The sequence below is a fragment of the Struthio camelus genome, chromosome 14 (genome assembly GCF_040807025.1).
Source record: "Struthio camelus isolate bStrCam1 chromosome 14, bStrCam1.hap1, whole genome shotgun sequence".
NCBI lineage: Eukaryota > Metazoa > Chordata > Aves > Struthioniformes > Struthionidae > Struthio > Struthio camelus.
Genome location: NC_090955.1, coordinates 23,499,357 through 23,524,682, shown reverse-complemented (window position 1 = coordinate 23,524,682; position 25,326 = coordinate 23,499,357). Strand labels below are relative to the sequence as shown.

At 44.2% G+C, this 25,326-nt stretch overlaps 1 long non-coding RNA gene across 5 annotated transcripts in view; it reads left to right on the top strand.

Moving 5' to 3' along the window:
- Positions 1–25,326, top strand: part of LOC104147018 (uncharacterized) — a 73,665-nt gene that overhangs the window by 5,700 nt on the left and 42,639 nt on the right. For all 5 annotated transcript variants that reach the window (XR_011134439.1, XR_011134436.1, XR_011134435.1 and 2 more), the window contains exons 2-5: positions 17,177–17,343; positions 17,745–18,010; positions 18,090–18,289; positions 22,941–23,025. This is a non-coding gene — a long non-coding RNA (uncharacterized lncRNA). The remainder of the gene's footprint in view (positions 1–17,176; positions 17,344–17,744; positions 18,011–18,089; positions 18,290–22,940; positions 23,026–25,326) is intronic.

Sequence of the window (25,326 nt, the reverse complement as noted above, 5' to 3'; positions counted from 1 at the left end):
AGCTCACCAGATCCTCAGCAGGTAGAAATTGCTTAGCTTTGTTCTGCTCAGCAGAGTGACACCAGCTTAAATCAGCGTGAGCATCTAGCTATCGTATCCAGTTACTTGAAAAATATTCAACAGATTGTGCATGTGTCTCATCAAAAGCCCTGTCGAGGACACTACAAGTACCCAGGATTTTTCAGGAAAAGAATGGCACTATCCCCCAGATTTCTGTGGGAGCAATAAGCATCCAGAAACAAATGACTTTTTAATAATTACAAGTGATGGCTGACTTTTTTTTTTCCTTGCTTAAAAATTGAAGCTTCTAAAATGTGGAGAAGCATCTGTTGCTGAGGGAAATGTGTTTGCAAATACAGTGTTTTCTTTGCAATGAGCAGAGTAATGGGTGTTAATGTAGCAGTGCTTTAGTCTTTATGCTCCTTGCTTATGGAGCAATGAAGAGAAGAGCAGTTTGTCAGGATTATTATGTGAAGAGACATAGCGGCACTTTGACGGGAGGACTTATTCTAATAAATAACGTCGTAAAGGCATACGAATTCTAGTGGATTTCCTGCGTGTGCCATATGGGTGCAGGAAGGTTCCTGGGAATGACTCACCTGATGAGCCTTCTCCCAAGTAACGGCAGGGAAGAACAAGCTATTGGAGAAACATGGCTTTATTTTTTTAAAAAACAAACAACCAAACACGTTTGGACATCTGAGGCTAAGGTAGGCAGCTTGTTTGTTTGTTTTTATCTTAAAAGTATGTACCTAGCTTATTCCTGGTGGGCTTTGCTTTAGATGCTTTCCCTGGATCTTTTCGTGATTGGCATAATGACTCCCATAATGCACTCTCTTTAAATCACAGAAATCACCCGCCTTGTGATTTCTGTCCCTTAGAGAGACGCTTCTGTCCGTTCCAGCTTCTCATTGCTGGAAGTATCTTAAAAAGTAAAACATAAAATAAAGCCTGCAGCCTCTGTAAAGTAATTTTCTCAAGTGGAGAGCAGGGACTTGAAAGGGCAGACCGATGATCTCTGTAGGTGTATGACACTGTCACTGATCTGTCCCCTAGCTACAGGTCCCTTGCTTCGAGTCTGGCATCATAAAAGGATGTAACAACAAAAGCTCTTTCTGGTTTTGATGAGTTCAGATTTTCACTGTGTTTTGGGTTATAGTTTGCAGGCTGATTTGCTTTCCCTCAACACTCATAGACCTTTTTCTTTCTGATAAATTAACGGGACATTTGGAAAAATCCTACGTGGAAATCAACTGCTGCCGTATACAGTAGCAGTCTCCTGTTCGGGCGTATTACGTCTGTCTCGTTAAACTTGTCTGTACGCTCTTCTTCTGACGCGGCATCCACTTAATCTTTGTCCTACTGATTTAATCTAAAAATACGTGTAGGTTCCCATCTGTGTAAACCTATGAGAAGAAATTGATGCAAAAAGACCTATTTCTGAAGACTAGAGAAGAAATGCCGTTTAAGCCGAATCCCGAACGCTAAGCACAATCTTAGTGAAACTGTAAATTGAAAAGCTGGGTAGTCCATCTGGAGAAGGCTGCCTGATGCATTCATTTCCCATTTCAACAGCTTTTCCCACCTGCTAATGATCCATTTGACTGTTAGAGGCTACCCTGCTGATTGTAGTGCTCCCAGGAGAGGGCAGTTCAGTTCTCTTTGATTGTGGGCTGCATCGAGCTGCAGTCGCAGTAATTGTCAGCAAGTTTCAGGGTAATTATGACCAAGCTCGTAAGGGAATCGTGGGTTTGCATCCAGATGGCTGCTCAGAAGTGAGGGGTGAACAGAAAGGTGCTGTTATTTTGGGGGGGGGGAAGGCAGCACATTCCCAACTGGATCAAGCCATCCAAAAGTTTAGGCAGGCTATTAGCTTTGTGAGCTTTGGTGCTGTAGCTGAACTGCACGACTCCCATCTTCCCTCTCCTTAAAAAACTGACCTCTGGCTCTGTCTTCCATAGTCCTTGGTGAGGTGTCCTGCCTGACGGGACCAAGGATGCCACTTACTGCACTAAAGTAGTTGCCTAACGAAGAACGTCTGGATGAGGGATGGACTTGCAGTGTCTGTGAGAAGGTGAAGGCCACTGTCAGAGGCTGCTGTTGAGGTTGCTGTGGAGATCATAGGGAAAAGGTGATGCCCATGTTTTTTTCCACTTCAGAATGTACAAGAAAAAGTGGAAATTGGGCGCTTGGTAACATCAGAGTCCAGTCTTTCAGTGGGCCATCTGGTCTCAGTTTTTAGTTACTAGAGGAGCTGAAAGTGCAGTTACAGAATGATAAGTGCTAGAAGAGGAGACGGATGTTTGGCAACGTCTTACTACAGTTGTTAAAAACTGTTCATTTTTGTATCCTTCCGCTTGGGATTTCATTGAATACAAGCTGGAGCCTTCTTTAGGCTAAAACTCTGTGATTTAACACATGATTCTGAGGAAGAGTTATTTTGTTGTAGAAAAAATGGCATTTTTCACTGTGTGAACTGTCAGCGAAGCAACGAGAGTGTTTTATAAAATGTGGTGTGCGCTTGAACTCATATTTGGTTACAGTAAGTCCTCTAACGATTGACAAACGGCATTATGGGCCGTGTGATCCGCTGAGTATGTCAGTTTTGTTTGATTTTTATCAAATACTTCTTTTCGTTAAGATGAAAACCATTGCAAATCCACAACTCGGTATGGAGAAAAGTTGTTTCCGTTTTCAGTATGTCTTTATCATCTGTAGAGGAAAGGAAAGGAAAGGAAGAGGCAGATTTGTATAGAGCTGTAATGGAGAGAGGTAGGAGGGAGTGCACGTACCCTTCTTCCTCGGACACAGTAGTTCAGGGATGACGGTATGTGCAGAAGATGTGACAAATTCGTACCTGAGAGGACTTGAACAACCAATGTCTTAGCTACTGTGCTGGTAGGCTGGTAGGGTTGTTCTCAGTCTTTTACTATACTCTTCCGGTTTGTCTAAAGTTCCTTAAATATTTATGAGAGTAGAACTGATAGCCTGGTGTCCTGCCTGATAAGTAGATGCTGTAATCAGGCCAGAGCGACTTGCTTTTCGTTGCTGGCTCAGCATCTAGTCATCTCTGTTGCAGACTGGATGAGCTGCAGGAGGAGTGGCTGAGCCCTTCATGCCACCCTGGAACAGGGCCCCCGAAGCTTTGTGGTCCTGCTTCCCCAAGCTTCAGAGGGACAGCCCCAAGAGATGCGCTTCTTCTCTAGAGACATTTCATGCTCACCGCGGAGGCGTGCTCACCAGCTTGCGCAGCACAGCCTCAGGATACCTTCTAGTTCAGTAGCAAAAGCGCTTTCTGGAAAGGTGGAGATGTTTCAAATCCCTATTACGGATCGAACTGAAACTTCCGTCTGGGTTTTCTGCATACTGGCTAAATGTCCTTATTACAGGGATGTTGGGGTAGAGGAGGTTTATTGTCCTCTTCCATTTTGTGAGTCTAGCCTGAAAAGAAAAACGTTCAGCTGAAAATTATGGAAGAATTTGGGGCAACTTTATAAGCGCTTTTGAGGTGACAGCCAACGACCCCCTTCCCTGGAACAGATTTTCCTCAACATTAGGAAGAGCTGCCTCTCCTTTGCTTGGCTAGCTGCTGTTTTAGGGAAGAGTTAAGTCATTATATTCCCAGGCTTCTGTTTCTGCCTTTCTTACTTCTAGATAATCCTCTAAAAGCGCGTTAGCAGGACTGAGCGTTTAGCTTTTCCATGTATGGCCTTCAGACGTGGCCAGTATGTGATACTGGACTAACTTCCTGACTGGTTGTTTTCAGTAATGATATTTCTCGCTCTCATACAGTAATTTTTCCCAAACATTCGTTTAGGGACAAAAAAAATAGAGCAAGTCCTGGATGACTTTAGGTAGCTGCGCTCTTTTAGAAACTGCTATGAGATAAGCTGATTTTCATTACGTTGCTGAGTGAGAATAGAGGACCACGCATGTGCATCTGACAGCCCTGATGTACGGAGCAATAATCTGGGTAGCACGTGGAGAGTTAGCAAAGTTCAAGGCATCTGGGCACAACAGGGATTCTTGTGTGCCATTTGACGTTTGAAAAAGTGATGGTATACTGTTTAAGGTGATGAACCAGATATTGCTTCAGCAAGCTCTTATTTGGGGTATTACAGTAATAAGTATTTCAGTCAGAAGTTGTAGTCTTACATTGTTGCAAAATGATAATGGGACAGGCCGAGGCATAAGAAATTCAGGGAGAAAACTGTTTATCATTTGGGTAATAATAGCTTCTGATCTTCCTGTGCACTGACTGTTAGAGAAGTCAGGTAGAAATCTTGTTGCTTGTGTTTCCAAACACGCACAAAATTATTTGGGAGTGGAAGGGAAGAGGGAGAAAGGATGAAGCTAGGCCTTGGGGAACATTTGTAGTGACAGAGTTTGTTTTTGTAAAAACACAAAGGCATTTGGAAAAAAACAATTTAGCAAAAATAAATAATAGGGGAAAAAAAAACCAGTTAAGATTGCCCGGGTATTCACCTCAACACACAGACTTGCAGATGCAACTGCTCTGGTACGTTGCAAGGTCAGTAATTCGCAGTCTGTGTTCAGGTGCATCTCATCTGTGCAGTGGAACAGGATCTCAGAAGCTCTCAGGCTTCAGGTAAGGGATCTTCCACCAGGCCAAAGCTTGTGCTGAGGGCCAGAAGCGCTCTTCTGACAGTGCCTGGGAAGCCTGATATCTCCAGGTGCTCCCATGCCGAGGGAGCTCCTGGAGGGCTGTGGGAAGGTGTGATATGAGCACCAAGCGCTGTTGGAGAGTGATCGCTCAGAAGAATCTGTTACTGTATCAAAGGATGCTTCTGTGTCCATGTGGTTAGTGTTGCATGCTGCCTTGTTCTTAGTGAAGAGTGTTTTTTCTGTGTGGGAAGGAGTACTTTATCCGGGACTTGTGCAAGCAGAGGCGATATGGGATCCTCTTTGGCACGTGCACAGACTCTCCTTGCGAGTTCTCTGTCTTTGCGTTGCACATCACTGACTTCATGTAGCTGATTTCTGTGGAGGAGGAAGTGGATGTGGCGCTATCAGTATTCATCCTGGTTCTTGTAGCATCTGCGTGGAGGACAGCTTGGCACTGGCAGCATGGTGTGGTCGGAAGTGCTTGCTGCTGGACGCTTGTCTGTGGGCGCAACTTTGTGACAGGCTCCTTGGGGCTCTGACTAGCAGACTGGAGTGTGCGCGCAGTAGGGTAGAGGCCTGGACAAGCAAGACTTGCACCAGTGGCAAATGCTGTATTCTTTCCCCCTTTCTCCCCTAATCACACTCTTGCGTCTGTCCAGCACCCTCTGAAATGGGATTTGCTACCACAAGGTGTGGTATCGTTGCGCCGAGGTTATGCTGCCTTTACGGCAAACCTGTTTCATCTGAGACTGCTCAGAAGCAGCTGGAAGGTCTCAAGTGAGAGAGCTCGAGTAAGAGTAACCCGCCGTGTCTTTTCTGTCCCTGACATTAAACACAACCCTAATTTTGAAACTTTAGCTAACTAGTTCCATACTTTGTTTTAGCTGCTTCTTGACTAGTTTTAGTGCCGACGGCTGGGAAAAGCCACTGGAGACTTTTTGCTTGAAGTAACCCCTTTGTTTTTAAAAGTTAGTCCTGGTGCTTAAACATGCAGGACTTCCTAGCACATCCAGACCCATTCTTCTTGTTGGACTGTGCTACATATAATACTGAACAAATGGCAAAGTGTACACAACCTCGCGAGTTGGAGTAAACTAAACGTAAATGCACTAAAGAGTTAGGCAGCTAATCCTCATCTAATGTTTCTTGTACTTAACAGCATTTCCAAAGGCTTTGAGCTTCTTTATTTCTCCGCAGAGACTTGTTTAAGCACCTGATAGAAACATAATATGATAAATCACAAGTGAAAAAGAATAGGTGGAGATGCTGCTCTTGTGCTTGTGCTGGTAAAAGAAAAGAGACTGGAAAGGGGCATGGCGCGCTCATTCCCTGAGGACAGATGGTTGGCCAGACCAGGCCGTTGGTTTAGCCCTGTCAGAAGGTCCAAGCTGTTTAACCAGGGCTTGGATTACAAGGGGAAAGGGAAGAGTTTCTCCAAACGTTTCTCTCTGGCGTATTTCACCCAACTGTCTGAGGGTCTGAAACCTGAGTGAGCGCGGCTGTGCAGCCCCAAGGTAAACGCCGTTGCGATCACAGCCAAGGAGATGACGGTAGAGAGTAAGTGCTGCGTTGGGGCTGCCAACGCCGACAGCCGCCCCGTTCAGCGTTGTGTTGTAGCTATCAAGGGGCAGAGAAAGATGCAAATAAACCTTTGTCAAGAGATTTAAGTTGTTTCAGTCCCATCCAGGTAAGACCCCAGAAACTTAGGATAATTTTGGACTTAAAGTAAAACCCACCAACTGCTGAAACATCGTCAGCAACTAAGACTTCAGATTCTTCCCCGAGGCCACGTAACAGTTTGTTACTTTGCACTTGACTTAAATTACTCCAGTTAATATATCTTTGTCCTCTTACCTTTGCCAGAAAGGTCAAAATCATTTGCTAGCAAGTGATGAACTCGTTCCTTTATCCAAGGACTGTGTCAGGAGTGTAATAATTTCTTCTGCTTGCAAATATGTTTCTGACTAGCGTGGGCAAGCCTTGTAAGGGATTGTACTTTCTGCTTGCTGTGCCACATGTACTAATCCACTTCTGTGGGGACTGCTCATGAGCTGGAGAAAGCAATTTCTGCCACTGTTTAGAATTAAATAAGTAAATAAATCCAATACAGTTAGATGCATTTCCATCTCCTTCCCTAGAAGTGCTATGGGCCCTGTCAAATTACACCACGTGAAAGGCCAAGATAAGCAGGTTTCAGTCCTGCACCAGTGACAGGTTTTCTATGCATAAAAATCACAGCTTTCAAGTCTATTATCTTGCAGTACTGGGTTAGAAACCTCTTCTCTGTTGGAGAGAGGTCGCCACCTGCCACGTTTGCTGGGTGCGCCCTCCCAGCCGTAGAAAGTCTCATCTGCATCACAAACAAGCCAGTTTTCAAGTCATTTGTGTGTTTTCTATGTCGAACTCGCAATCACTGAAGTATCTGGTTTCATTTAGGCAAACTTTAGTAGCAGCAATCAGGAATGAGAAATAGCTTTGCTGGGAGGCTTTAATGCGGCACAGGTACAGGACACGAGAGGTGGGACGCTTTCCCTGCTGCTGGCCCGGTGAATGCTGCAGAAGGCGCTTGAAGGTGTGCTCCTGTCCGAGGCTGGGTTTAGGATCTCACGGGCACAGCTAATCTTTGGGCGTTAGGCTCCGAATTTCCCAGGGCAGGTTTCCTGTGCAAGGAGGAGGTTCAGCACTTGCCGGCAAGTGTTGCTGAGAGGCCAGGGTTGCTAGTTTCTCTTGGGAAATACTTCTGATTTGTGACAATCTCGCTGTGCGTTAGGTGGGAAAAGTATATGATTCTAGTTGTAGGGCTGCTGAGAACTCACTGTTAAATGCGCAATGTTAAGTTTTTTTTCCTCTGTACAGGACACGTAATTCACTTTATTTGTTTCTCAACTTTTTGCTGCAGTGACTTTCTGAAGTCGGGCACGTTCTTTACACAAAGCAAGGAAGAGAACAGTTAGTTTTGTTTTTTTGTTAGGAGTTACACCCCTTTGGCATGGCTTTCCTTTACAGCTGCAGCGAGAACTCAGTAATTCGTCTTCAGCGCAAATCAATAAGAGAATCTTATTTCATCTCTGTTTCCTTTCATTTTGTTTCTCTTTGCCACGCTCCTTTTCTCCCGAACGTCTCATCCCTTTGTTTGACTGGAGGCTCAGCCCTGCCAAGAACTGCCTTTGGTTGACAGAGTCACGCGCTCTTCCAGCAGCTTTTTCCTGCCACCTCTGTCCCGCTGGAGAAGGGTTGGCGCGCTCAGCTGTTGTTCCTGTGTGCCTAAGCGCAGCTGGATGGTAGCTGTGTGTTTGAAGAGTTACCTGCACCTCTGGCTTTTTATTTCGTAACTTGGGGTTTTCTGAATAGGTGGAGGATTTTGAACGCGGGTATTGTATTAGGTGTATTGTGCGATAGGAGATAGCCTAGAGAGTATCACAGGTGGAAGGTTTACCTCCTTTTTTTCCTGTCCAGTGAAGAAATAACTGATCCTTGCAGCAGTGGGTTTCTACATCAAATGAATAGTAGTATATACAGCTTGGTAGATGCCAGTGTTTTAAAATCTTCTGGTCAAAAAATCCCTTCACAACGTTTTTTCAGCCATTTTAACTAGTTTAAATGGGATTTAACTTTGCTTTTTTCCTTTTCCTAAATATATTGCTGTCATCAAAGCTTGAAAACTTTCTATTTGGAGATGCTGCCCGAGGCAGAAGCTGAGCCTCTCTGAGGAGACATCAGAAGGTGTCTCTGCCTTCGTTCTCTTTTCTGAGCGAATGTCCCTGCCTGAAATGTATGTCCCCTGGTACACCGTGATGTGGAGCTCCGTAAATGCTCTGCAATGGCACAACAAAGGGCAGTTATCATCTTCTCTATTGCCTAAAATATATAGCTTGGTCATACAAGAAAAAGGGGGCATGAAGTGCAGAACTACATCTCCTGTAAAGTGCTAGCATGGCATAATGAGCTAGAAGAGCTTGGAAACAAAATTTCAAGTTGAACGTCCAAGATTCTCTGCTTTTTGTTTACAGTTTTCTTGGAACTTGGAGATATTCTTGTCAGTCTTTTCCTCAGGGAATCCAGTTTTGGAACCAGCTGTAAAACTGATCTCCTTTGCGCTTCCTTCTGTTAAGTGCAACATTCAAATGATCTTGGGAGCTGATAAGCGCCAAACTTCTGCTTCTCCCTTTCTGCGGAGAGCACTTCTGATGGGCAGTTTATTCTAATGCCTCCAAAAGGATGACTTCCCTTTCCCATTTAAATTAACAGCTGTTTTAATGAAATAACTGAGCTGTAATTAAAGCAGCCACTTATTAGTCCCACGTCACTTCTGTTGTTGCTGACATGAAACGGGGGCATGAGTTTTATTACTGTTGAGCTTTCAGCTGGAGAAACTGTCCAGGTCAGAGTACATCTCTACATGTCAGTCACATCAGCACTCTGCATTAATTGCTCCTTTAACTGTACATAAGGACATCATTAAAGTTTTCGGAGATAAACTTTCAGACCTGAAATGCATCATACAGTATTTCAAGGGTTTCAATAAACTCGGTGCAGGCAGTGCTGTAATTATACTTTTACCTCTATTAAGTCTTTTATCCGTGGTTTTGAGGGGGGTGCACTAACTACGTAGGAGCTGCTTGTGCAGTAAAGCGTGGGCATTCGTTAGCAGTTAGTTTGGAGTAAAATGCCTAGTCTAAGAGGAAAAAATAAAGCAGGCAAAACTGGTCATACTCCAGCAGAGAGGACAGGATGTAGACTTGGCGTATTCTTGATTATGATTCAAACGTTCAGTATGTGCGACTTTCTGTAGGAAAGACTGCTGATGAATGAACTATCAGTTTGCTGTTTTTAACTCAGGAGTTGTATGCCAGATTATTGAGAACGGAATAATTGGAAAAAAAAAAAAAAAAAAAAGCAGCATGCTGGACTGAAGAGCATAACCAAGAGGGGATAAACATCTTCCAATATTTGAAGTTAACTTGATGCTGCAGCTGGCAATAGTCTAAAGCTGCTCCTAGTAAGTAATTGTATTTAGCAAAATGCAGTTGTACAGCTTATCCAGCCTACAGGTAGTTTACAAAGACCTTTTGTTTTGCGAGCTGCTAGAAACCCTCTCCGTAGCTTATTTATTTATGGACACCCAGGCAAAGATCCTGAGCTTTAAATGCTTCTATAGCTACCTCTGTAGGAAAAGGAAGGTGAGACTGAATGAGACACACAGGTACATCTGAAAATGAATTCTGTGCTAGAAGAAAATCTGTCTGCTAGGGCCCACAAGCAGAAGCCAAGCCTGTGTCTAGCATTGCTCCATGTCTTTGGAAGCATGGGAATCCTGGAGTAATCGCTGCAATACCCACCTTGCCATAAAGTGAAGAACCTGCGTTTTTCATTTTGTAGTGGATTGGCATGGTCTGTCCCGTTTTTGAATTTTCAAAGAACAGGCATTGTTTAGCTTCAACGTTGGTAGCTTCCTCTTAGCTTTAGAAGGACTTGCAGTCAGACTCTTCGGGAAGCAGCATGGTTGGCTGATGCCCGTGCTGCCAGTTGACGGATATGGCATGGAAATCTCAGCACTGCTCCGCAAGGGTCCTCTCCTCTTTCAGTGCTAAGGTCAGGCTGAATGCCGAAGTGCGGGCAGGAGGACTCCGCTCATGAATCGGGCGCCTCATATGAGAATGAGTCAAAATCAGCATTCCTCAAACACGAGAGGCTGCGTGGAGCCTTTTAATTAGCCTTTGGCCATTGACAGTGCACTTTTTATTTTATGTTGCATTTTCGAGCTGTTCACTCCAACTCTGAGGCCTAACAGTAGTTTAAAAACAGCCCCCCTGTGCTTCTTGCGTAAGTGTAGGGCATCGGGAAAAAATCCCAGGTGTGAGACTTGAGGTAGAATATGGGGAATGCTGTTCTTCGGGAGAACACCTGTTGTCTGGTGTTGAGGTTTTGTGTTGTCACCGTTCCCCGTTTGAGACCAATTATTTCTGTGCAGCAAAGAAGGAGCAAGCAACGATTGCATGTAATAACAATTCTGAGGACACTTTTGTAGCAGGCTTATGTAGCTCGCAGTCTGCTGAACTGTACCTCCTGGAGACCATTGCTGATGGAAGGCCAAGGGCAGCTTTAGGCTATAGCTTTTTGCAAATCCCCCTCGAAAAGACCGTCCTTCTTTTCTTTCTCTCACCCGTTTTGCCACTTATTGTCTCTTATTTCTCCGTTTTTATGGAGATAGTACTGATGTTTGTTGGAGCAGGTGAGGACAGGTTCAACCTTAACATCTCTGCTATGATTTGGAAACTGCTTTCATGTTCTTGGAGCCATTGTTCTCAAACCTCGGTTTGAATAAGCTCTTACAAGGGTAACGCTGTCTGGTAAAATTAAAATCCGTGCGGTCAATTAGCAGGACTTTTTGGTTAGTAATTAGCTGTTTGGATTGACGTTCTGGCTGGGTTTTTGAGGAAGGGGTTTGTTCTGAGGAAATCAGTCTATACTTTTAATAGCCTGGCACTAAGAAGACTTTGAAATATTAAGAAGACATTTTAATATAGTCTGTAGCAATAATTGAGGCAATACATAGGAGCTCTTAAAAGAATTGTGCGTCCAATTTTGTGGTGAGAAACTCTCCCGTTCGGAGAGTTCGGCCCGTAAGTGCAGAACTCAATTTTAAGATCTATTCACAATAGCTCTTTTGCAGTTTGACCTCCAGTCCTTTTCGTTTAGACTTAAAATATAAATCTGCTCAGGCTGAGGGGGCCGTGACAGAAATCTCTTATGCCTCGAGCACATCCTTTCCTGGACTCTGGCCATCAGCAGCGCCTACAGGAACTCTTGTTCACTACCTGTCTCTGTACAGGAAGCATATCCTTGCTAAAAATCTTACAAAACTTGGGATTTTTCTAGCATGTCCCAAAGGCCACATAATTCAGGCTACTTGGGATCAAAGCAGAGACCAGGTCCAAGCTCCAGGGCCTCTCAAAGGACTTTTGGCTTGTCTTCCCCGCTGTTTGTGAAGAGCTGCGTCTCCTGATAGTCTTGCCGCAGGGCTCGCCTTTGCTTGTTGGTGTGTAAATGGAAGACAGTGATACTGGGTTGCTGCTGTTGGATTTCACTTTTTGGCTGTTACGCTAGTGCCGTTTCCTCTCTCGTGACAACCTGTAGCTTACGTGCATCAAGAACAACACTGATCATATCGCACCATTTGGAAACTGCTAACTCGGGATTATGCAGTGCTCATGCACATAGGCAAAACTCACACAGTCTAGTCCAGTAGTAGCTTTTTTATTTATTTTATTTGTGTTTTTTTAACAAATCCAGAGGGTATATAACATGAAAACTAGCCTGGTTTGTTTTTCTCCTAACCAAGTGCTTTTCAAGTGCCAAGTGATTCCAGAACATAACCAAAACAAAACAAGAAAAGCTAATAAGAGAAAGTCTTGGACGTTCTTCCATCCAAATTTTTTAATTAGAGCCAAAGATTCTGACGCTAGTACGATATAAAGATATTGAAAAGCAGTGTTCTGGGGACAAGTCGTTATTTAATGAAGATATGTTTTGCAACTGTGCTTTCAATAAGGTGCTCTCCAGGTCTGACAGTGTTAAATTAGTCACTGTTTCTAGCAACGTACGCTGTTTGTTCACCCTAAGACTGTGCGCCATAACTACGTTGTCTTATCATGTTTAATTATTTTGAAGAGGATGCACAGGAATTATCACTGAGATGTCATAAACGCCCCTTAAGGAGCAAAGTGGGATCAGAACTTTTCTATGGCACATATTACAAGATGATGAGATGCTGGATTGTGAAAAAAGTTCAGTTTACTTATTCTTCTGAGAAAGATTTCTGTGTTGTAGAAAGTATAGAGAACGGAATATATAGGTAGGAATTAACAATCCTGAACACACTTAATTTTTTTTTTCTAGAAAATTAGGTGTTTTAAGATGTGTGAAGATAGGCACCAGAAATGGAAGCACCTACTCCTCCTCTAAAATCTTTTTTTTTTTTTTTTTCTCCATTTAGAGCGAATGGGATCTTCATGCTTTTCCTCATGGTAGATTATTGAACTAAGCAGCCAAGCTGAGTCTGGTCTTCAGATGTACATACCCTTTATCTTGTACAAAGAGTGAGGATAGCTTTAACCTTCAGAGAACGATTTGGCCGAGATAACAGGAGTGTAGCAAGAAAGACCATCTCAAAAGCTTTACCTGCACACAAAGCTCAAGGAAGGAACATCAGTCACTAACAGAAAGCCCATCATCCAAAAGTCTAGGTACAAAGCTTTAACATGTCGGACCTACTTTACAGTGTAGAGAACGCAGTCATGGTTTGAAGTACATTGCTAATCAAAATCTAGGTGCTTGATACGTTCTCATTGTTCAGCAAACAACTAAAAAATCAAGTCAAACAAAGACACTATATTCCACTTATGAATGCTGATTTTCTTAGAAGATGCAATTTCCTGCAGGTGACCTGATCTGCTTTACTAAAGCTTTACTAAAGTGCCTCCTGGTTTCCTTGCTTGAAAAAAAACAATGAAAAAAGCCTAGTTCAGCTCAGGAAGGAAAGCTTATCCTTTCCAGCTAGGTCTGCTAGTGAATTTTAGAGGCATAGGGGGACGTGTGTGGGGAAAACACTTACCGAACTGAGACTTCTAGAGAGTGGTTGAATGCAGGCTTCTGACGGGTGCCCAGCGTTTTGTAGTGACGGCAAGGGGTCATTGACAATTTTGGCTTTATCCCACATGTAGAAGGCATCATGATGTCATTCTAGGAGCAGGAAGCAATGACCTTAAACAATGAAGAAATACTTTAGATTATATTTTTAAATACTCATTTTCTAAAGAAATAAAGGTTCCCAAAGGAATTTCAGCATGCAAAATCCATAGCAAGTGTACGTTTAATGCTAAGGAAGGTGTGTATGGCAGAGATTAGGTGTGTGAACATCAGCATCAAATGGAAGACAGCGGCTGACAGAGAGTAGGAGCCTGGGCTGTCACATCAAGGGAGAAATCAATGCCTGGAAACCAAAATGAAGTAACATTTTATCATCTAGTTGGATAACTTACAACGATGTTCAGCTTTTGGACGCAATGCCTTGGGCAGTCTGCTGAAGTGCAAGGAGCCTCAGTGTAGATCTGCCTGGTTATGCATATTTTAGTGCGTTCACACAGATTTCGGGGAGCGCAGAGAGAAGGAAAAGGTGAAAAAAGATTATGGCAAAAAGTGCTAGTACTTTAACTCTGTGATGTGCAGGAAGCGATGCCCATCGGAGAGGAGCTGGACCTGAGAAATGGGGACAGCTGCTTGGCAGGACAACCACAACTGCGCCGGTACTCAGTTTCTGCTCTTTCATGTAAAAAGACTGCTGGCAAACAATGAGAGACTTAACCCCGAATCTGAATTTTAGAGATTTTCTTCCTCTTTTTAGTATGCTTCCCAAGGACCCAATTAGCTCGAGCATGAAAACAGATGCTTATATATTCACCATGATTAGTCAGTATTTTGCAGGTGCTAAGCCCACTTCTCTTGGCATGATTTTCTCCTGCTGGAAAAGAGCCGTCTGTGACCTCTCAGAAAGGAAGGCTGTGCCAGCATTTTACTTTTTTCTTTTTTTTTTTCTCCTTTTTTAACCTGTCACATGCACACCTCCGTGAAAGTTGGCTCATGACATATTAGCAGAAACAGAAGTGGTTTTCCTCCGTGCCCCAGCATTGCCGAAAGCCAGTTTAGTCCAGTTTTTCTTTTTAACTGTAGGTGAGGATGGAGGAGGGGAGAACAGCGTGCTAGAAGGGTGGGAACAGCCGGAGCAGCACACCTCAGTTACTAGCAATTGAGCTTTATAAGAGGAGTCTCTGTCTTAGATTGGTCTCTTCCATAACTATGGGCCAGCTGGGAAATGAAGGTCTGTATTTAAGTTTGAATTTCTCATCCCTTTTTTAGGAAATCACGAAACGGCTGGTCCTTTCTTTTAACCTTGCAGACTTTGGGGGGAGCTGTAAACCCTGTTACTGTTTGCTGCTTTGGTACACCCCTGCGGTTCCAGGCTGGGTGTTAGCCCGGGCCACAGATTTCCACCACCTGCGCAGCTAGCACAGTTTCACTGGTGGGCAGGTGCAGTGCAAAACTTGTAAGTCTTCCCAAGCAAACTGGGCCTGTGAGAAGTCCTAATTCAAAATAGCTTTCTCCATGCCCCACGTGGCTTCTAAACTGGAAGTAAAACACCTTGTGGACTTGCTTGCCCTTATCCTTGACAACGTCTGTGTGTTTTTTCTGAAGTTTGAAAAACGTCAGTGTATCTAAAAACCCGTATCTAGTGTGTGTTCGTATTCTCTAGGCTAACAGGTCACTTCAGACTTGATGATGCCTGTAGCACTGTGGCTGAGATGTTACTTAAATAAAATACTTGGAAGGGCTGATGAAATGATTCAAGCAACAATGTGTCCCCCCCCTCCCCCCGGCCACTTTGTTTCTGCTGAGTCTTTGTGGTTGAAGGAAGTATCACTACTGATAAGATAAGAAGGAAAGAGCAAATCAGCTGCTTAGGGTGATGTTTTCATACAGCTGTCCTTGGATGTGAGAGAATAAACACGTGTGAACATCAAGCAATACAAATTTGAGCTGTAATTTATCATTGGGGTCCTTATTTCCCTTCCAGTTTTCTGTGGGTGCTTGCTTTGACTGACTTCATCTTACTTGCACCTTTGCTGTGATCTTGCCAGGGCTAATGCACTAGCCCGGCTCAATGTGGGAATAGGGCCTGGATCAGGAGCTTCCAAATGAAACAGAGAAACTGCAGAAACAATGAGATTAGCTCATTTGCTAATAAACCTTATACTCAGAACCTTTTTTGTACCTAATATGGTTTATACTCAAACCCGTAACGCAAAAACACTTCGGTGCCATATTTAGAAATCTGGGTCATTTCCACAGAAAAAACTTCAAGAATGTGTGAAGTAATTTGGTGCATTTGTGTGCTCTCTGCAGGTTGAGATATAATCTTAGAACTGCAAGGAGAAATAACTCAAAAGAAGGTAATTGTATGATGTATTCCGTCCATCCCAGAACCTGCTATAAAGAAGTAGCAGCATAATTTCCATAAGACATCCATGGTGATTTTGTAACCCAGATTTTGTCTAAAGGTCTGAGCTGGGAGGTACTTGAGAGCCACTGAAATGTGAAGTTCTTTGAATTAATAAGGTATTACGCAGAAGCAAGCGCTATTTTCAGCTGTAGTGATTTCAATGCACTGTTCATCCTTAAACGTGCTGTTTGGGGTTAGTTTCCATCGTTACTTCTCTTCCTCGTTCCTTGGTCTCTGTGTTGTAGGGCCAACAGAACCACTTCTGTAAATGGAGTAATGAATAGTGAAGTAATGAATACAGTTAAATGGTTTAGGTCTTGAGCAGCCCGGACTGCAGAAGAAGCAAAGACTGAAGGTGACTGTCGGAGATGGAGCAACCCCAGGATTCTTTCTACTCCGTGCTGTGGGCTGTTGGGTGTCCCGAGAGATGCAAATGAACCGTTCAGTCCAAAGGGCTGGATCCACCCAAGCAGTCTGTCGTGTCCACCCCTTCCTGCAGGTATTCAGATCTCTTCCTGCAGCGCTAGGGTCCTGCAGAGACTGCTGGACGGCCCCGTGCTCCTTTGATGCTCCTGTAACTCCCACAGCTGGCAGCCCTCCATGTGCATTTTGGAAGACCTTCACCCGTAAAATCCTTGGGTCTGGGGCTGTCTTCATCAACGAAGCATCATGTCCGTCGGGGGCCTGCTTTCTCGATCCTCCCTGAGCTGCCGCCAGGGGCATTTCTGACCACTTGTGGACTGGTAGGACGATGTCACCGGTTTGGTCGCAGCCTGGGTATGTGCTGGTGGAGCTAAACCGTGCCCAGAGTCTCTGCGGCGAAGGGACGCTTCCCCTGGTCCAGCTATCTGATAGAGACTGAACAGCCGGCACCGCAGCAGCTGAAGAAACCCGTGGAGGTGGGGTCAGCTAACTGCCAGCGAGATTTTGGTTCAGTTTATCTTGTTCTGCAAAAGGGTTTGATTCCTTTACTGATCGATAATTGAGGTTTGTGAAAATGCTGCTCCTCAACAAGCCTAAAAATGGTGTGGGACGTAAAGCATAAGAGAAGGTTTCTTTTTGAAAAACGATGGACAAGTGCGTTTTTCTTATGAAACTCATTTTTATTTCTTCTTTAGTATTTCACGTGATTTCATGGTCTGCTAAAACCAGCATAGTGGCCTGCTACATGTCAAATCACACCAGCGTTTCCAGTCATCTCATATGGCGCAATCACAACAGTCTATTTCATTTCTGTTTACTTTAAATACTGTAGGAAGATGAATTTCTACCTACTGTAGGAGGATTGCATTTTAAGTTTGGATTAGAACTCCTGTTATGGATTACCAGGAAATGTTTTTACACTTGAATGCTGTGAGTAGACAGTAATACAGCCACTAGCATGATATGAAGTCAGGTCAGATAAGAAGCATAAAGAATTAAATAAAAAACAGTATTTTAAAGCTACTTTGGTTTTAACCTGAGGGGAAGAATTTTTCACCATTTTTATTTCAGTGTCTTCTGCTTTACCGGGAATTTGGAAAGCGAACAGGTTTTTAATTCCGACTTGTGATGAGCACTTTGGACTGAAATCAAAGCTGGAAATAATGATGCTTCAGGAGAAGCAGAAGCTTCAAGCCCTGCGTGTGAGCTAAAAACTTTCTGCTGCGGCTTCTAATCAGGTGAGAACTCCGACTAGAATTGATGGAAATCCTGCTTATGGGGTTTTGGCCTTGGGAAATGAAAAAAACAAAACAAAACAAAAACAGGGAATCAATACCAGAAAAAACAAGACATTCTGGAGAACTGTTTCTAAAAAGAACTGTACTGAAAATATTAGTGATAGAGTACAACAGCTGGCTCAAGAGTGTAATTCAATATTGCGAGAAATAACAAATAGCATGATTTTACAGACATAAGGGAAGAATCTTGGTATTGACGTTCTGATAAGTTTAAGGGCATTAAGAAACAGCATTAAGGGTATTAAGAAATGATATCCAAACATGATGTCCTTCAGCCTGCTGTCGTCTTCTGTGCAGACAAAATGTATTCCTTTGATCAAGCATTTCTTTGTCTCTTTTAGATCTTCTGAAGGAAGTTGTAAGAGGCCCTGGAACATTTTGGAGTTTAAGTATCATGTAGAAATGAGCTGCATTTCCAATCCCTAATTTCAACTACAGCTAACAAAAGGGTTTAAAAAGCCTTTCCTTTCCTGCTCTGAGACGGAAATGCTCTTCTGGAGCAGTTAATTCAATCAGTCGTCCACAAACAAACGACCTCATAAATCAAAGGAACCCAAGGAGAGACCAGCACGGAAATTGCAAGGAGAGTGACAAAAGTCGTCTTACTGTGAGTTTTACTGTTCCCTCCGGCTGTTTGGGAGCGGTTGATGATGTGTGGAGTTAAACCCTCTGCTCTGTTTCCCCAGGACTTGCCGCAAGACCTGGGTTTAGCTCTCCGAAGGCAGGACTGGCCCAAAGGCTCCTGCAGCATGACGTGACTCGGGCTAAAAGGGGTCCAACAGACTGTTTTCGACTCAACCAGAGGAAATTGGCCATTGCAGGCTGTATGCTAAATGATTAATTATTTGGGCAATTTAAGGCTGAATTAAGGAAATAATAAGTAAAGGTAAGTTTTTAAAGCGTGAGGAGGATGAAACGAGGGGCAAAATGTACATTTGCAAAAGCCATTCCACTTGTGTGTATAAATCAAGCGCCTGTGTGCTTAAGTAGAGAATTAGGCCGAGTTGCCTGCTGTTATGCATTTAAATTAGGCAGGAGCCTAATGGCTTTTTAAAAATCTGGCCCTAAGTGCTTTTTCTCAGAGAAGAGATCATCTAATGAAAATAACGCTGTGGAAGAAAGGACACTTGAATACCGAACATGAGCGAGGAGCTCTAACTGTTGAAAAAAACCGCACTGCGAGGGTAAGATTTGTTACAGTTGCTAAAAGGCTGAAGTGGCTCTGGGCAGCCAAGTTGCCAAGCTGGGAGCGGGGAGGAACAGTGCCATCCCATTAACCAAATGAATGGCATCTCTGTCCTTGGGGCGGTAGCCGATGGAGGCGTGGGTTTATGTTTGCTCACTTGCTTTGCCTTATGTTCTGCTGCTGCAGATCTGTACTGAGGTTTTTAAAGATGTAAGCCCAGCAGTATTCAGTCACAAGACTTCTCCCTGTTAATGTTTCATTTCCGCATGAAATTGCACATGGGTTTCTATAGAATTTCTCTGCTTTGATCTTTTTTTGAACTGAGCTCTGAAATGGGCGGCAGAAATTTCCTAGAAAGTTTTGACCTAATTTCTTCCCAGTATGAAAAGATATAGTGGCGCTCAAATCGCTTGCTTTGAGATGGTGCAAAGAAAGCAACCTTTCCCCGAGCGGTTTAGCAAAGGGGTCATGCTGAAAGCACAGCGCTGCAGCGCAGGAGATTGGGCTCCAGCTCCCTGGTTTTTCCACCACTTTGTTTCTCTACCTGCAACAGATGGTTTTGCCTCTTGATCAAAGCATCTTTAGCTAGATACGGAATTTCTGTGTCAGCTGGATCTTCGGCTGGACACCATAGTGCTTGTGCAAAGTAGTTTTGGCACAAAACACCATTCACCTCCTGTTGTTGTACTCTGTAAACGCTTTGAAGTTGGAGGGATGTACGGGTAGTTTTCCTGCAAAAATTGGTTCTTGACAGTCTTTAAAAGCGAGTTCAGTCTGACTTCTGCATTTTTGGAGCTTTTCAGAGTAGCTAATTTTACTTCTGAGTATCAGGAGGTGAGAAAAGATATTTTACATCTGCGGTTAGAGGAAGACCTGAAGGTGCCTGCGCCGTCTCTGGGAGGGTGCGCGGCACAAGAATCAGTTAGCGCTTGGAAACGAACCAGGATTCAAATCGTATTTGCTTTCTCTGACGCTTCCTGGGCCCACTATTTATTGGCTGTATGTGCTGTGACTGGAAGTCCTCCAGCAGGTGGAGAGGCAAAGGGTGAAAGGGAGGTAGAGGTGCGGAGCTTCTCCCCATCTGCTGTCTGTGGCAAAGATACCCCCTTTGTGCACTTGCATGACGCACTTAGCAAGAAGCTGTCATTTCTGAGCAGCTTTCATTTCTGTCCTTGAACACAGATGCTTCTGATGCAGACTAGGGACTGTTGAGCCAGGTAGGAAAGGGGATGGTTGCCACAGGCAGAGGATGGGAAGCAGTCATGTGAGTAAGGAGGACACGGCCAGGGAGAAGGATCCAGCCCCCCAACGTGGAAACGTTCATCCTAACCCGGCAGGAGGTATTGAGCTCATTCTTGCAGCACGCTGGCCCCTTCTTTTTCTGTGTTTTTGGCTTGTTTTTGTTAAATTTCTTGTCTGAATTATTACTGGGCTAGTGCTAAGTTTGTGACTCTGCTGGAGGACGTGGGCCAATGCTATTAAAAAAAGAGGGAGAGACGTGTCCAGCTATTCCTAGCTTCTCACCAAATACTGGGAACTGAGCAGCCTTTGCACAATGTTTATTTCTACAACATGGGATGTTTGCACCAAACTTTCCGACTCAGTTTTTTGTCCGGGACTAAATTGATCTCTGTGGCATAACTGTATTGCCTACAGCATAGAACAACACCTGGTAATTTGACCTACTGTTTCAACTTCCCTTTTCTTCTTTTTTCTCTCTTTTCCTACTTTAAAAAAATTTTTTTTTTTAATCTGCTGCTTTGTGTTATCTAAGAATTTTTAAGGCTCTTCTCTGCTACCCAGCTTTTCGCCCATCACTCTAAACTTCACGGTGCTCTCTTTTCTCTTCCCATGCCATCTCCACCAGCAATTCTCCTTTGTCTCCTCTGCGACATCCTCGCCTGGTCCTCTTGGCCTATTTGAACATGAGCAGGCAGAAGGAGAACCTGAACCGAAGAGAAGCCTTTAGAACAGCGGCCCAGCTTGGGCTGTGCACAGATTTAGTTGTTTCTGTTGATTTAAACTAAAGCAAAACTTACGTGCAGACCTCCCAGAGACATCGCATCATTCCGTATGAGTAATTTGCAGCTCTTTCAGAAAGAAGCCAAATGTGCTGCTCGTTCTTATTCTTCGACGACTTGAACGCACCTCCCTTCCCCAAAGCCCTTGTGGTGTGCTGGAGGGAGCAGGCAGGGACCACGAGGTGTATGTCCCTCTGAAAGAAGACATGGAGCAATTCAGGACCCTCCAGCTTCCTCTGTACTGACGAACTATTTTTCTGCCTAATAGTGTTGTATGGCAACAGATTTACCACTGCTTTCCACTCGTCCTTTCCTGAGCTTCAAAAAGATATGTTTGTGCGGCATGGATGATAGATGAAACAGATGAAGGACTCAAAGGCCTTCTGTAACAGTTAAATTTTTAACCAGAACTTCATTGAATGAAGTTGTACAAAGCCATGCTCTCTGGGAAGATTAGCGGCAGCACCTTTTTTTTTTTTTTTTTTTTCTCTTTGGTACTGAGAGAAATGGCTGGGTTTGGGCTTTAGCTCCAGATCAGTTCCTGATCGTTTTGGTTTGCAACATCTGCTCCAGCTTCTTGCTCTAGGAGCCGATGAAAGGCCAGCCCAGCACTGACATGTGGGGATGATGGGGTAAGTGAGTAGCCAGACAAAAAGCCGTCTGAATCTAGGTTGTTCAGTTCTAATAAAGTGACATTTTCCTGCAGTTATTAATTCCTGAGCGTCTTTTTGGGTGTTTGGTAGGTGAGCTGTGCTGCCTTTTAACAACCAAAATAGTTTTTAGTCTCTAAAGAGCAAAGATCTCTGGAGCTGGGTCTTTCTCAGCCATAAAATAATTGCCTTTTTTCAAACCTGCATGCAGGTGACATCCGAGCTTAGGAACAGAGCAGAGATGAGACAGAGAAACCGTGGTACCTTCACGTGGACTAGCAGGAGAGGGAGTTCTCCAGGCCTTTGCCATCATCCACCTTACAAACCTGCATCCATCTGAGAGCAGGAAGCTGCGGCTCCAGCACCCCCCTTCACGTGTTTGCGCCCTCTGAAATGGCTGAGAGCTGTACTGAGCGGTTAAGCGATGCTGGTCTGCTCCAGGTGGGCTGTGCGGCTCACCTGCATCCCCCAAGACCCTTCCCAGGGCAGTCACGGCTGTCTCCTCCGCGGTCACTTTGAGGCCTCACTGCCTCAGCATGGTAGCTGCGAAAGCTACCTTGACTGAATGCTTGGGCCTAGAAATAAAAGAATAAAAGGAAATAATAAAATAAGGGAAATAAAAGAATGAATCAAAGAGCAGAAGACTACGAGACCTTCAAACCTGTCCAAGTCCGACGAGCAAAAAGCGTTACTCGCTTAGCGCTTAAAGCGAGCGCAGAACTGCACTCCGTTTCTTCCTCCTGCTGTTGTCACTGGTATCCTGTGTAGTAGCTCTGGTTTTGGCAGATGCAGGAGAAATTGTAGTGCTTTTTGCCCTTTTTATTTTGATATGTCTGCATTGAGGCTCTAGATGTTCTTTGGACCTCCTGCTCAAGCCTACGCACAGAAAAGGCCAAATATGAACACCAGAGTTCAGGTGCAGAAGTTTGATTGCTGAAAGTTACAGAAATACTTGCAAGATTTACTAAGTTCTGCAGAAAAGTAGTAAATAAGGTGAAGCAGAAGAGTAAGCTACGCTATTAAGCAACGCGTTTATCGTATTTGACTAATTAGCATGTAAGGCTGCTGCAGCAGTAGGCGGGATATGTTTCAAGTCTCGTAGCCGGAATGCATTCCTTTTAGTAGAACAGAATTAAAACCTTAGATCCTTATTACTGTTTTGAGGGTGAGAGTTTAAAAAAGCAAACCAAAAAAAGGGTTGAAGCAAGTTCCTTTTTGTAGAACCAGTTTCCAAAAGCTTTAGCTTTTCATCAGCACGCATGACTGAATTAATCTTGCTGACAAAGACACGGTGTGCAGGATTGCTGCAGAACGTCCCCACTAATGAGCTGGACCTTCGGGAAAACCCGATGCACGCTTTTAGCAGCATCACCACACCAGGGAGGAAAACCAACAAACACGAGTTGGGTTTTTGTTCTTTAGGAACCCGAATATGTCGCACATCGCCAGACCGAGATCAATCGCTGCATGCTCCCTGACAACTAAACATGTATCCCAAAGTCCATCCCAATGTATAGATTAGTCTCTCTTCTTTTTGTCTGTCTTTCCCTCTACTTAAAGACACAATTGGCAGGAGGTAATTGGCTATCTTATCTTTTCTTTACTATTGTTTCCATCAAGTAAGCTAGTGATATGTTCAGTGTTGTTTTCTATCTTCTTTGTCTGCTTTTAAATTTACAGAATGACTCTCCCTTGCCCGGCACACTCAGCAGTTTATTTTAGGGAGACAAAGCCATTTCCTTCCCTCGACTGGCATACAACTCACGTAAGTTCACTGGTATAATTTTCTTCTTTTTGAGTGAACTTATAGAGGGATGAGCTCCTTGGTGAGGTCCTATAAAAAATATTGTTGTTTAACTTTTGGGCCAAGAGGAGTCTATGATCGTTTGGATGCGGCTGCGCTGAAACGTTTTATACAGCGTGGCTTTTGGATCGGCGAAAATCCTCTTGTTCTGCGGTGGGACCGTGTCTGGCACCGCTGGTCCTGGGCCATGACTACTTCGTAGATACAACGGTACTACCAAAAAGCTCTCCGATAATATTTATAATTGGTATTCTAAGTGCTACAATAAGGGATTTCCATGATCGTATTGTAAAAGTACTCAGGGGATATGCATTGGTAGGTAGAAAACAGAAAGAGCAGTATGACAAATAGATTTTCACATTCTCCTTTGTTGCAAGGAGAGCATGGCTGGCATCGAAGCCTCGGACGGGGAAAGCCTAGGCTCCTCCGGACTTTCTCCACATGGAGAGAAGAGTCTGTAGAATGGGGAAAATACCCCAGGGAAAAGGTACCCGAGAAAACGCGTCACTACTTGTGATCTCTGAACATCCGTTTGGCAAACTGGGAAGATCTCAGTTTATTTGTGACAAGGAAATGGAGACCAAAAGCTACCTGATGTATAAATACAGCGGATTTCATAGCCGCACGATTTATTGTCTCCTCTTCAGCAGCGCGGGTTAGACCACTGAAACAGCGCTGCAGCCGTAATAGGAAAGCAAAGCTGTCCTACTTTTGGATTTATGAATTTCTAAAGGATATAGTCAGTCTTGTTGTGTGATTCAATAGTAAATCACTACTTAGAGATGCCAGGGCATGCATCAGGTGGAAGGTGCATGCAGGCTCACAGAAGGACGCGGCACGTTTTCTAATGCGTGCGTTACGCACCGAGCCATAATAAAGGAAACAACAGCTGGGCGCACGACCCGCCTTGGACGCAAACAGAGCGCTCATTAAAGCAGGCCAGTAGCCAGCACTAGCAAGATAAAACCTCAGAGCAAATATTTGGAAGTTTTTTTAATTAGGAAATATATTCTGCAAGGCTTGGATTTAACTCTCTGGTTGCTGCACCCTTTCCTTACCTGTCGCCTTGCTTACTGCCTGCGAGTAGCCTGGCACCGTTTGCAGTTAGATGCCCTTCGTGGCTTTTATTTAGGTTCCCGGTACTGTATCTCTGCATTGTGTGACATATAGTGTTTGATAACGCGCTACAATGTCTATAAAGGGGTTTTTCTTGTTTCATAATTGAAGCCAGTATAGTCAATTATAAAGGGGGGCAGGGGGGGAACAGGTTTCTATCCCCAATCTGATTGTCACAGGGAGGGTCCCTCTTCCATCCTCGCCGAGGAAACGCGTGTTGTGAGACACGTTTCAGAACAGCAGGCGCATCTTTGTGTGTCTAGGCACAGATTTCAAATGGTGCATAATCAGGCATTTCAGGCTCCTACTTAACGCTCCTAAAGAGTTGGCCTGATTCTCAAAAGTACCGAGCAGTCGTCACCTCCTATTGATTTCACTGGGAACCAGTCATCCCTCAACACATCAGAAAAAATCAGGCGGGTTACGTAGGAACCTGCATATGGTTTTCAAATCTACACTTTGGGGCTGTTTTTGTTTTGTTGTTGGAACAAGGCTGTGTTTTCCTCTGCTGCATATGCTCTTCGTCTGCTAACTAGCACTTCTGCTTACTCTGCAAACAGAGGCTCTTCTAGTGCACTTGGCCTGGAGATCCTATAAATCGATATGTTATGTATTCTCTAGATGTGCTTTGCGGAAGGGGAGGTGAGGAGTTTGGGTTTGGTAATCAGAAAGCCACTCACCCTGTCCTGCATTTCTGAGAAGTTCTCCGGTTATTTTTGTTGAGCTGGAAGTACTTTTTTGTCTCCGCTGACAAATTCTCTCTCCCACTGAAAACGATTTATAATCACTAATGTCTACAGGTGATGATTCCCTTTCCCCTTTTGTGCAGTAGGTCCTCTGCATGTTGTCAGTCATTGAACAATCAGCCAAGCAAGTGCTTTCCTCTTTCATCCCAGGCCAATAATCCAGGTTTACGCCTTAGCCAAAGCACCCGTCGTGGGGAGATGAACGCGTGGGTCACTGCTGTGGGGATGTTGATGGGAGGTGGTTGGTGAAGGGGGTATTGGTATCTCCATCTGGGCCATATCTCGGAGCTCAGCTGCCCTGTACACACCCGTGACCTCATGGTGTGGTGCATCACTGCTCTCCCTGGAGTGCTGAGGCTGACTATTTGGAGAGAGGGCCTAGAATCAGCAAGATAAGATT